General features: G+C 43.4%; 1 non-coding gene across 1 annotated transcript; it reads left to right on the top strand.

Moving 5' to 3' along the window:
* The first annotated feature begins 8,153 nt into the window (after positions 1-8,153).
* LOC120867926 lies at positions 8,154-8,260 on the top strand. The gene has a single exon (XR_005722076.1). It is a non-coding gene; the product is annotated as a U6 spliceosomal RNA (small nuclear RNA).
* The last annotated feature ends 685 nt before the right edge of the window (positions 8,261-8,945 follow it).

Below are 8,945 nucleotides of genomic sequence, written 5' to 3'. Positions count from 1 at the left end.
TTCCTTGGCTTGTGGTCAGCTCACCCCAGTCTCTGCCGCCATCCTCACATTGCTTCCTCCTCTGACTCTGATTCCTCCGACACCCTTTTATAAAGATCCTTGCGATTATGTCAGGTTTACTGGATAATCCAGGGTCATCCCCTCACCTCAATGATTCTTAATTTAATCACACATGCACAGCCTCCTTTGCATGTCCACAGGTTCCAAAGATTAGGTCATGACCATATTTGGGGGCCATTATTCAGTCTTCCAAAGAGGAAGTTTTTCTTTTCCTGGTGTATCAGGCCCAGTGACTTTAAATATATATATATTCATTTATTTTGCTGCACCAGGTCTTAGTTGCAGCATGCAGGGTCTTTAGATGAGCATCCGAACTCTTAGTTGCAGCATATGGAATCCAGTTCCCTGACCAAGGATCGAACCTGGGCCCCCTGCATTGGGACAATAGAGTCTTAGCCACTGGACCACCAGGGAAGTCCCTAGGCTCAGTGACTTAAAGAGAGATTTAAATTTTTTACTTGTCAAGGACTTTATCAGAAGAGAGAATGGGAGGGTTGGAGTACAAAAGCTCATTGCATTGCCAAGAAGGGGAAAAAAGATACCCAAGACTTTCTCAGGGGCCTGTCCTTTCCTCACAGGTGTGCCCCGCCCCCCTTAGTCTCTGAGTTCAGAGCAAAGGCAGAGGTAGGCAGACTGGTGTCCTTGCTATTGCTGTTTAGTGGCTGAGTCATGTCAGACTGTTTGCAACCACATGGACTGTAGCCCCCCAGGCTCCTCTGTCCATGGGATTCCCTAGGAAAGAATACTGGAGTGAGTTGCCATTTCCTTTTCCAGGGTCTCTGTGTCCATGAACAGAGACAAAATTCCTTAGTCCTGGCTTTTGAGCCTCTACCTAGAAGTGAGAAGGATGCCAAAGGCCAGGGTTTGTATGTATGTTGACTAATCTTTGGTATCAGTTTGTGTTGGTGGGGGGAGCTGTGGGTTCCAGCTTGAGAACCTTGGCTGTCTATATCCTAGGATGCAAACCTGTCTGAGTGGTTCAGGGGACCCATGGAGCGGACTCACCAGACAGGCCTCTCTGCCTCCTGCAGGACTGGAGAGCCCTGCTGGAAAGGACTCTCTTAGTGCCAGAGGAAAGCGTGGGAGCTTCATGCTTAGAGCACAAGAAGTTAAATGACACTGGGAGGTGGGCAGGGACCACATCTGTCACTCAGATCAGCCCCTGCCCCAGCCCCTCAGGCTCACGGCCAAGGAAGTTAAACAGTGAGTGGAAGCTAAAAGAACTGTTTTTCTCAAATCCCTGGGAGGGCATCAAAAGTGCAGAAAAGCCTTGCTGACTTGGCAGTCCGGGGGTCTTGGGCTTGGGCAGCCTCAGGAAGTGGCATGCGGGGCCCCCAGGGCTTCCTGAGCCTGAGCTGGCAGTGAATAGGGGGAGGGAACAACAGTGAAAACACATTTCAGGATCTTCCCTTGAAGAGTGGGAGGGATGAAGAGCTTTGAAGGTGCGCTGAGGCTCTTGAAATTGAGGCTTGCAGCCAAACCCGAGAACACCTGTGATGAAATAATATTTTAAAATATTACAGCAGGGTTTCCCTGGTGGTTCCAATGGTTAAGAAACCACCTACCAATGTAGGAGACGTGAGTATGATCCCTGATCCAGGAAGATCCCACATGCTGTGGAGCAGCTAAGCCACTGTGCCACAACCACTGAGCCCACGCCTAGAGCCTGTGCTCTGCAAGAAGAAAAGCTACATATATGAGAAGCTCATCTACTGTAACTAGAGAAAAGCCTGCGCAGCAATGAAGACCTGCTGCTGCTGCTGCTGCTGCTAAGTCGCATCAGTCGTGTCCAACTCTGTGTGACCCCATAGACAGCAGCCCACCAGGCTCCGCTGTCTCTGGGATTCTCCAGGCAAGAACGCTGGAGTGTGTTGCCATTTCCTTCTGCAATGCATGAAAGTGAAAAGTGAAAGTGAAGTCGCTCAGTCCTCTCCGACTCTTAGCGACGACATGGACTGCAGCCAACCAGCCTCCTCCATCCGTGGGATTTTCCAGGGAAGAGTACTGGAGTGGGGCGCCATCGCCTTTTCCGTAATGAAGACCTAGCACACCCAAAAACAAATAAATGAATAAACAGACTCTTAAAAATACATTAATAGCAGTCTTAATTTTCCTGTTATTTTTCTGTTACCCTACCACCCCCTCAATCTTCCCCTCTTCAAGTGAGGTATTCATTGCCGTGGAGAATGGATGTTATCGCAAAAACAGAAAAAAAGGTTTGAGTTTCAAAAGCTTAGCTTTGAGGATACTTAAGGCATGAACAATATGTTTGGACTGATACCTGGTGAGTGAGGGGTAGACATTTTAGCTCTAGATTCCCAGGATTTGGGTGAGGGGTGGAGAAAAATAGAGGGCTTCCCTGATAGCTCAGTTGGTAAAGAATTTGTCTGCAATGCAGGAGACCCTGGCTCGATTCCTGGGTCGGGAAGATCCATTGGAGAAGGGATAGGCTACCCACTCCAGTATTCTTGGGCTTCCCTGGTGGCTCAGCTGGTAAAGAACCTGCCTGCAATGTGGGAGACCTGGGTTCGATCCCCAGGTTGGGAAGATCCCCTGGAGAAGGGAAAGACTACCCACTCCAGTATTCTGTCCTGGAGGTAGAAATATGGAGGAGAAGGAAAGAATGAGTGTATGTTGTGACTTGGTGTCAAGGGAAGGGGGCGTGTTCTCAGTCATCACTCATCTGGTGGTAAGAGCACTTCCTATTCAACTGGGGAAGTCCAAGAAGAAAGACACGTTGAGCCTCCTGCCCAAAATGGCATCCTAGAGCACAGAAGTGGGAGGGATCAGAAAAGTGGCTGCCTGTGTGACAATTTGAGGCATGTGGAGTCCTATACAGTCTCCTGGTCTCATCCTGGTTCAGTGTGGTGCTGAAAAGTTAGAGTTAGTCGTTTAGTCATGTTCCACTCTTTTCTACCCCATGGACTGTAGCCCACCAAGATTTTCTGTGCATGGAATTCTCCAGACAAGAATACTGGAGTGGGCTGCCATTCCCTTCTCCAGGGGGTCTTCCCTACCCAGGGATGGAACCTGTGCCTCCTGCATTGCAGGGCTGTAGGCTTAGAATTGCCCCTCAGTGGAGCCTGGCTGCAGCTGAGAGAGCTGCACCCAAGCTTTCTGTGGAGATGAGGGACAACCCAGGAATAGCTTTGATGGGTAAGTGAAGTTTTGATGGAACTGAAATGTCTCAGCAGTTGCCAACCTGAAGAGATGATGTCTCCCTACTCACAATGATTCTGTTTGAATCCTCTCCTCAGATTTACATGCACCCCCTAAAAAAGGGAGTAGTATCCCGATAGATTGTGATTCCGTGTATGCTCTTCTGGCATAAAGGGAACTTGAAATAGAAATCAGATTAAGTTGTAGAAAAATAAAGAAAATCCCACTCTGGGCATGTCTGAGTTAGGGGACCATGCTTTGCAATGTCTGCTTAATAGCGATGCATTTGCAGGTGGCCCATGTCCCTAGCTTACAGCAAGGTGTCAGTTTGATAAGGCAAAAGTTTACATCTTCTATACAGGGACATGAGTTTTTCATCTGAAGCTACTGGATCACCCATTTTTCAATTGCTCCTATATGTGAAATCACTCTTACTGAGGGTCTGGAAAAACACATCAATTTAATTTATATTTACCTACTGTATTGCTCAGGTTTTGAGGGAGTGGTGGTGGTCAGAGCAAATTCTAAGCTATCATGATTTTTGTGAATCTGAAGAACTGGAAGAGCCTTGGGATATATATGGGTCAAAGGTCATCTGTGCTATATTTGACATCCCAGAAAACCAGTTTAAGCACTTTGTTTTGTGAATCTTGTATAAAATTTTGAACTTACCCTAAATAAAAGAATACTATGGTGTGCCTCCATGTTCCCATCCCATAGCTTTAATTGTCAACATTCTGTCAGTCTCAAACTATTAAATTTTGAAACAGGCAATGCTTCATTTTAAAAGTGAGGAAATGGACTTCCCTAGTGGTCCAGTAACTGGGAGTCCTCTTGTCATTGCAGGGGACATGGGCTCAATCCCTGGTCTGAAGCCCCCGCAACCTAGAATCCATGCTCTGCAACAAGAAGAGCGATGAGAGATCCATGCGTCTCAATGAAGAGCAGCCTCCTCTTGTCCCAGCTAGAGAAAGCCCTCACTCAGAAATGAAGACCTAGCACAGGTAAAGATAAATAAAAATAAATAAATAAATGTGAGGAAATGCCAGGCTAAGGACATATCAGTGATCTGCCTAGTTCTCTGAAGTATTTGGCATACTAATCAAAAGTCAATATTTGATCATCATAACATTCCAGAATGCAGACATTCTGGATAAGCAGGAGGTCATCTTACAACGATAATTTAACCTGACTCCCCCATAGCATAGCCTTGTCTCTCCTGACCGATAGAGATTATTCTGTATTTCTTAAAGAAAGCATTTTCAGTTAATTAGTGTACCTTCCAGTCTGATGAGATTATGCTATGTCATTGTTTTTTTGGTCAGGTATTTTGATCTCCATTGCAATCACCAGGCCATGTAACAGCATGCTACTGCTAACAGGAAGCTTTCTCTTCTGGGTACAAATAATCATATTTTTATCTACATCTGAATACATCTCTTCAATATTTAAATGGTACTCATGTTTTATTAGCATTTTGCTTGTTTTAAACTGCATTCCTGTTTCCCATTAGAGGTAAGGATGGGAGAAGTTGTGTGTGTGTGCTTAGTCATGTTTGACTCTTTGTGACGCCATGAACTGTAGCCCGCCAGGTTCCTCTATCCATGGAATTTTTCAGACAAGAATACTGAAGTGGGTTGTCCTTCCCTTCTCCAAGGGATCTTCTTGACCCGGGGTCAAATCTAGGTCTCCTGCATTGCAGGCAGATTCTTTTCTGTCTGAACCACCAGGGAAGCCTCATGGAAGAAGGTAGGTAGTGTTGAATCTGTGGCCTTCTACTGTAACCAGAAAAACAAGACAACCATCTCAATATAAACTTTGAAGAGAAGATTTTGCTGTGTGAAATCAACTCATCATCTGAAATGAAGTTTGAGGTCTTTCTTACTGGTGACCCCAACAGTCATAATTCTTAATCTCCTGCTTAAAGAATATTTTAAAAAGCACATCACATGTACCACAGCTTTCTTATCCATTCATCTGCTGATGGACATCTAGGTTGTTTCCATGTCCTGGCTATTATAAACAGTGCTGCGATGAACATTGGAGTACACGTGTCTCTTTCAATTCTGGTTTCCTCAGTGTGAATGCCCAGCGGTGGGATTGCTGGGTCATAAGGAAGTTCTGTTTCCAGTTTTTTTAAGGAATCTCTATGCTGTTCTCCATAGTGGCTGTGCTAGTTTGCATTCCCACCAACAGTGTAAGAGGGTTCCCTTTTCTCCACACCCTCTCCAGCATTTATTGCTTGCAGACTTTTGGATCGCAGCCATTCTGACTGGTGTGAAATGGTACCTCACTGTGGTCTTGATTTGCATTTCTCTGATAATGAGTGATGTTGAGCATCTTTTCATGTGTTTGTTAGCCATCTGTATGTCTTCTTTGGAGAAATGTCTATTTAGTTCTTTGGCCCATTTTTTGATTGGGTCATTTATTTTTCTGGAATTGAGCTGCATAAGTTGCTTGTATATTTTTGAGATTAGTTGTTTGTCAGTTGCTTCATTTGCTATTATTTTCTCCCATTCCGAAGGCTGTCTTTTCAGCAGATGAATGGGTAAGAAAGCTGTGGTACATATACACAATGGAGTATTACTCAGCCATTAAAAAGAATACATTTGAATCAGTTCTAATGAGATGGATGAAACCGGAGCCGATTATACAGAGTGAAGTAAGCCAGAAAGAAAAACACCAATACAGTATACTAACACATATATATGGAATTTAGAAAGATGATAAGGATAACCCTGTATGCGAGACAGCAAAAGAGACACAGATGTATAAAAGGACTTTTGGACTCTGAGGGAGAGGGAGAGGGTGGGATGATTAGGGAGAATGGCATTGAAACATGTATACTATCATGTAAGAAACGAATCGCTAGTCTATGTTCAATACAGCATACAGGATGCTTGGGGCTGGTGCACAGGGATGATCCAGAGAGATGATATGGGGTGGGAGGTAGGGGGGTTCAGGATTGGGAACTCATGTACACCCGTGGTGGATTCATGTCAATGTATGGCAAAACCAATACAGTATTATAAAGCAAAATAAAGTAAAAAAAAAAAAGAAAAAAAAAAAGCACATCACAAATTGGGGAAGAGAGTATAGAGAATCATTCAAATCGGAGACCAAATTCCAGCTACTGAACTGCCTGGCTGTGTGATCTTGGGCAAGAGGCCTAATTCTCTATCCTGAGCTATAAAAATGGGAATAATAAAGATGTTGTGATGATTAAATGAGATGATGTGTGTGAAGTGCTTAGCACACAGAGTACTTGGCACATAGACTGCTTACTAAATGGTCATTGCTTTTGTTATCCCTATCATTTGGCAGGTTTGTGAAATGGAGGTAACTCTAAGGTAGAAAAATCCTGTGAAGAGAAGAAAGGCATAGAACCTGAGCTGAATCAAAACCTACTCGCTACTGAGTGATTGAGATATCCAATATCCACACCAGAGTGGGTAACACAGAGACACAACTTTCTGTGATAAAATTGCTTGTTTCAGCCAGAGGGTGGGGAAAAAAATAGAATGAACTTGTGTTTGCTATTTTATTGCATCCTGTGAAACACACATTTGTCGAGCACAGAGGAGGAACAGGTGGTGTGGTTGAGAGAGGAAAGTAGGCAGAATTCAGACGGGCGAGGCTTAGTTTGAATCCTGGCCTTTCCTCTTCCCAGCTCTCATGGGGTCTTGACAACTGGATTTGCGAAACACAAATGCTCAGTGACATTGACAAAGCCAGGACTAAGAGTGACAGTGGCTGAGTGGCATGCCTCTAGGACAGGGCAAACCCGCACGGTGCCCCCCACGAAGGGAGGGAGCAGTGGTTACAGTCCAGGGCTGGTTGTGCTCACCTGACTCACTGCTCATTAGCCTCATCGCCTGGACTGGGTGTGACTGATTTTCACCATTTCCTTGGTGTCTTAGTCGGATCAGGATACTATAAGAAAAAGTCATAGACTAAGTGGCTTAAACAACAGAAATTTATTTCTCAGAGTGCTGGAGGCTGAGAAGTCCCAAATCGATGTGCCAGCAGATTTCAGCTTCTGTGAGAACTCTGCTCCAGGCTTGCACAGTAGCCATCTTCCTGTAACACCCTCATCTACAAGAAACAGAAAGAGGAAGATGTGAGGTGAAGGGTATATGCATTTAAAACACATCAGACTTACCAATCTTTACCTGCTCACTGACGGTGCACAAGAATGCCAGGCACCTCAATCAGTACTTTATGCTGTCAAGCTCTCAAGTTTTTGCGAATGTGATGAGGATAGAAAAAGATAGCTCATATGGCTTTAATTTGCATTTCTCTAATTACTAGTAAGGTTGAACATCTTTTCATCTGTTTATTGGATTTTCTTGCTTTTCTTCTATGAATTGCTTGTTTACATCTTGAGCTTATTTCTCTGCTGGGAAATTTGTCTTTCATAGCAATTTGTAGAAGCTCTTTATACATTCTAGATACAAATCCATTGATTGTTATACATATTACAAATATCCCTATTCATCAGTTGTCCTTTTAACTTAGTTGATGGTTTCTTCCATTGCTCAGAAGTTATGATTTTTTGTGTGATCAAATCTGTCAGCTGTCTTTTTGTCAGCTGGGGAATTCTTGGGCCTGACTTTTGAAATGCTGGAATATTATAACTAAGGCATCCTCAAGTCAGAGTCTGGATAGTTCCTTGAACTGAGAGTCTATGTTTTATTTTTGACTCTTCCCGTCAATGGTGGTGTGTTTTTGCTTGGAAAATAAAAAGGTTACACACACACTCAACCAAAACGTGGGGCACTAATCTTTGCTCATGTCAGTTCAAAAACAGAAACAAGACCAGACAAACCCCAGAGTATTCTAGTCTCATAGCAGACAGTTTCATTAAATACACATACATACACACAGACAGAATTCTCTGTGAATATAAAATTTGTAATAAGAATGAAAGGCCAGTGCTCGCTTCGGCAGCACATATACTAAAATTGGAACGATACAGAGAAGATTAGCATGGCCCCTGCGCAAGGATGACACGCAAATTCGTGAAGCGTTCCATATTTTTGAAGTCAAAATGGAATCACAGATAAATACCCTAGAGACAAGGATTGAGAAGATGCAAGAAAGGTTCAATAAGGACCTAGAAGAAATAAAAAAGAGTCAATATACAATGAATAATGCAATAAATGAGATCAGAAACACTCTGGAGGCAACAAATAATAGAATAACGGAGGCAGAAGATAGGATTAGTGAAATAGAAGACAGAATGGTAGAAATAAATGAATCAGAGAGGAAAAAAGAAACGAATTAAAAGAAATGAGGACAATCTCAGAGACCTCCAGGACAATATGAAACGCTCCAACATTCGAATTATAGGAGTCCCAGAAGAAGAAGACAAAAAGAAAGACCATGAGAAAATCCTTGAGGAGATAATAGTTGAAAACTTCCCTAAAATGGGGAAGGAAATAATCACCCAAGTCCAAGAAACCCAGAGAGTCCCAAATAGGATAAACCCAAGGCGAAACACCCCAAGACACATATTAATCAAATTAACAAAGATCAAACACAAAGAACAACTATTAAAAGCAGCAAGGGGAAAACAACAAATAACACACAAGGGGATTCCCATAAGGATAACAGCTGATCTCTCAATAGAAACTCTTCAGGCCAGGAGGGAATGGCAAGACATACTTAAAGTGATGAAAGAAAATAACCTACAGCCCAGATTACTATACCCAGCAAGGATCTCA

The sequence above is a fragment of the Oryx dammah genome, unplaced genomic scaffold, assembly GCF_014754425.2.
Source record: "Oryx dammah isolate SB20612 unplaced genomic scaffold, SCBI_Odam_1.1 HiC_scaffold_1, whole genome shotgun sequence".
Lineage (NCBI taxonomy): Eukaryota > Metazoa > Chordata > Mammalia > Artiodactyla > Bovidae > Oryx > Oryx dammah.
Note: the sequence above shows the minus strand (reverse complement) of the source record. Positions and strands in the feature narration are given on the sequence as shown.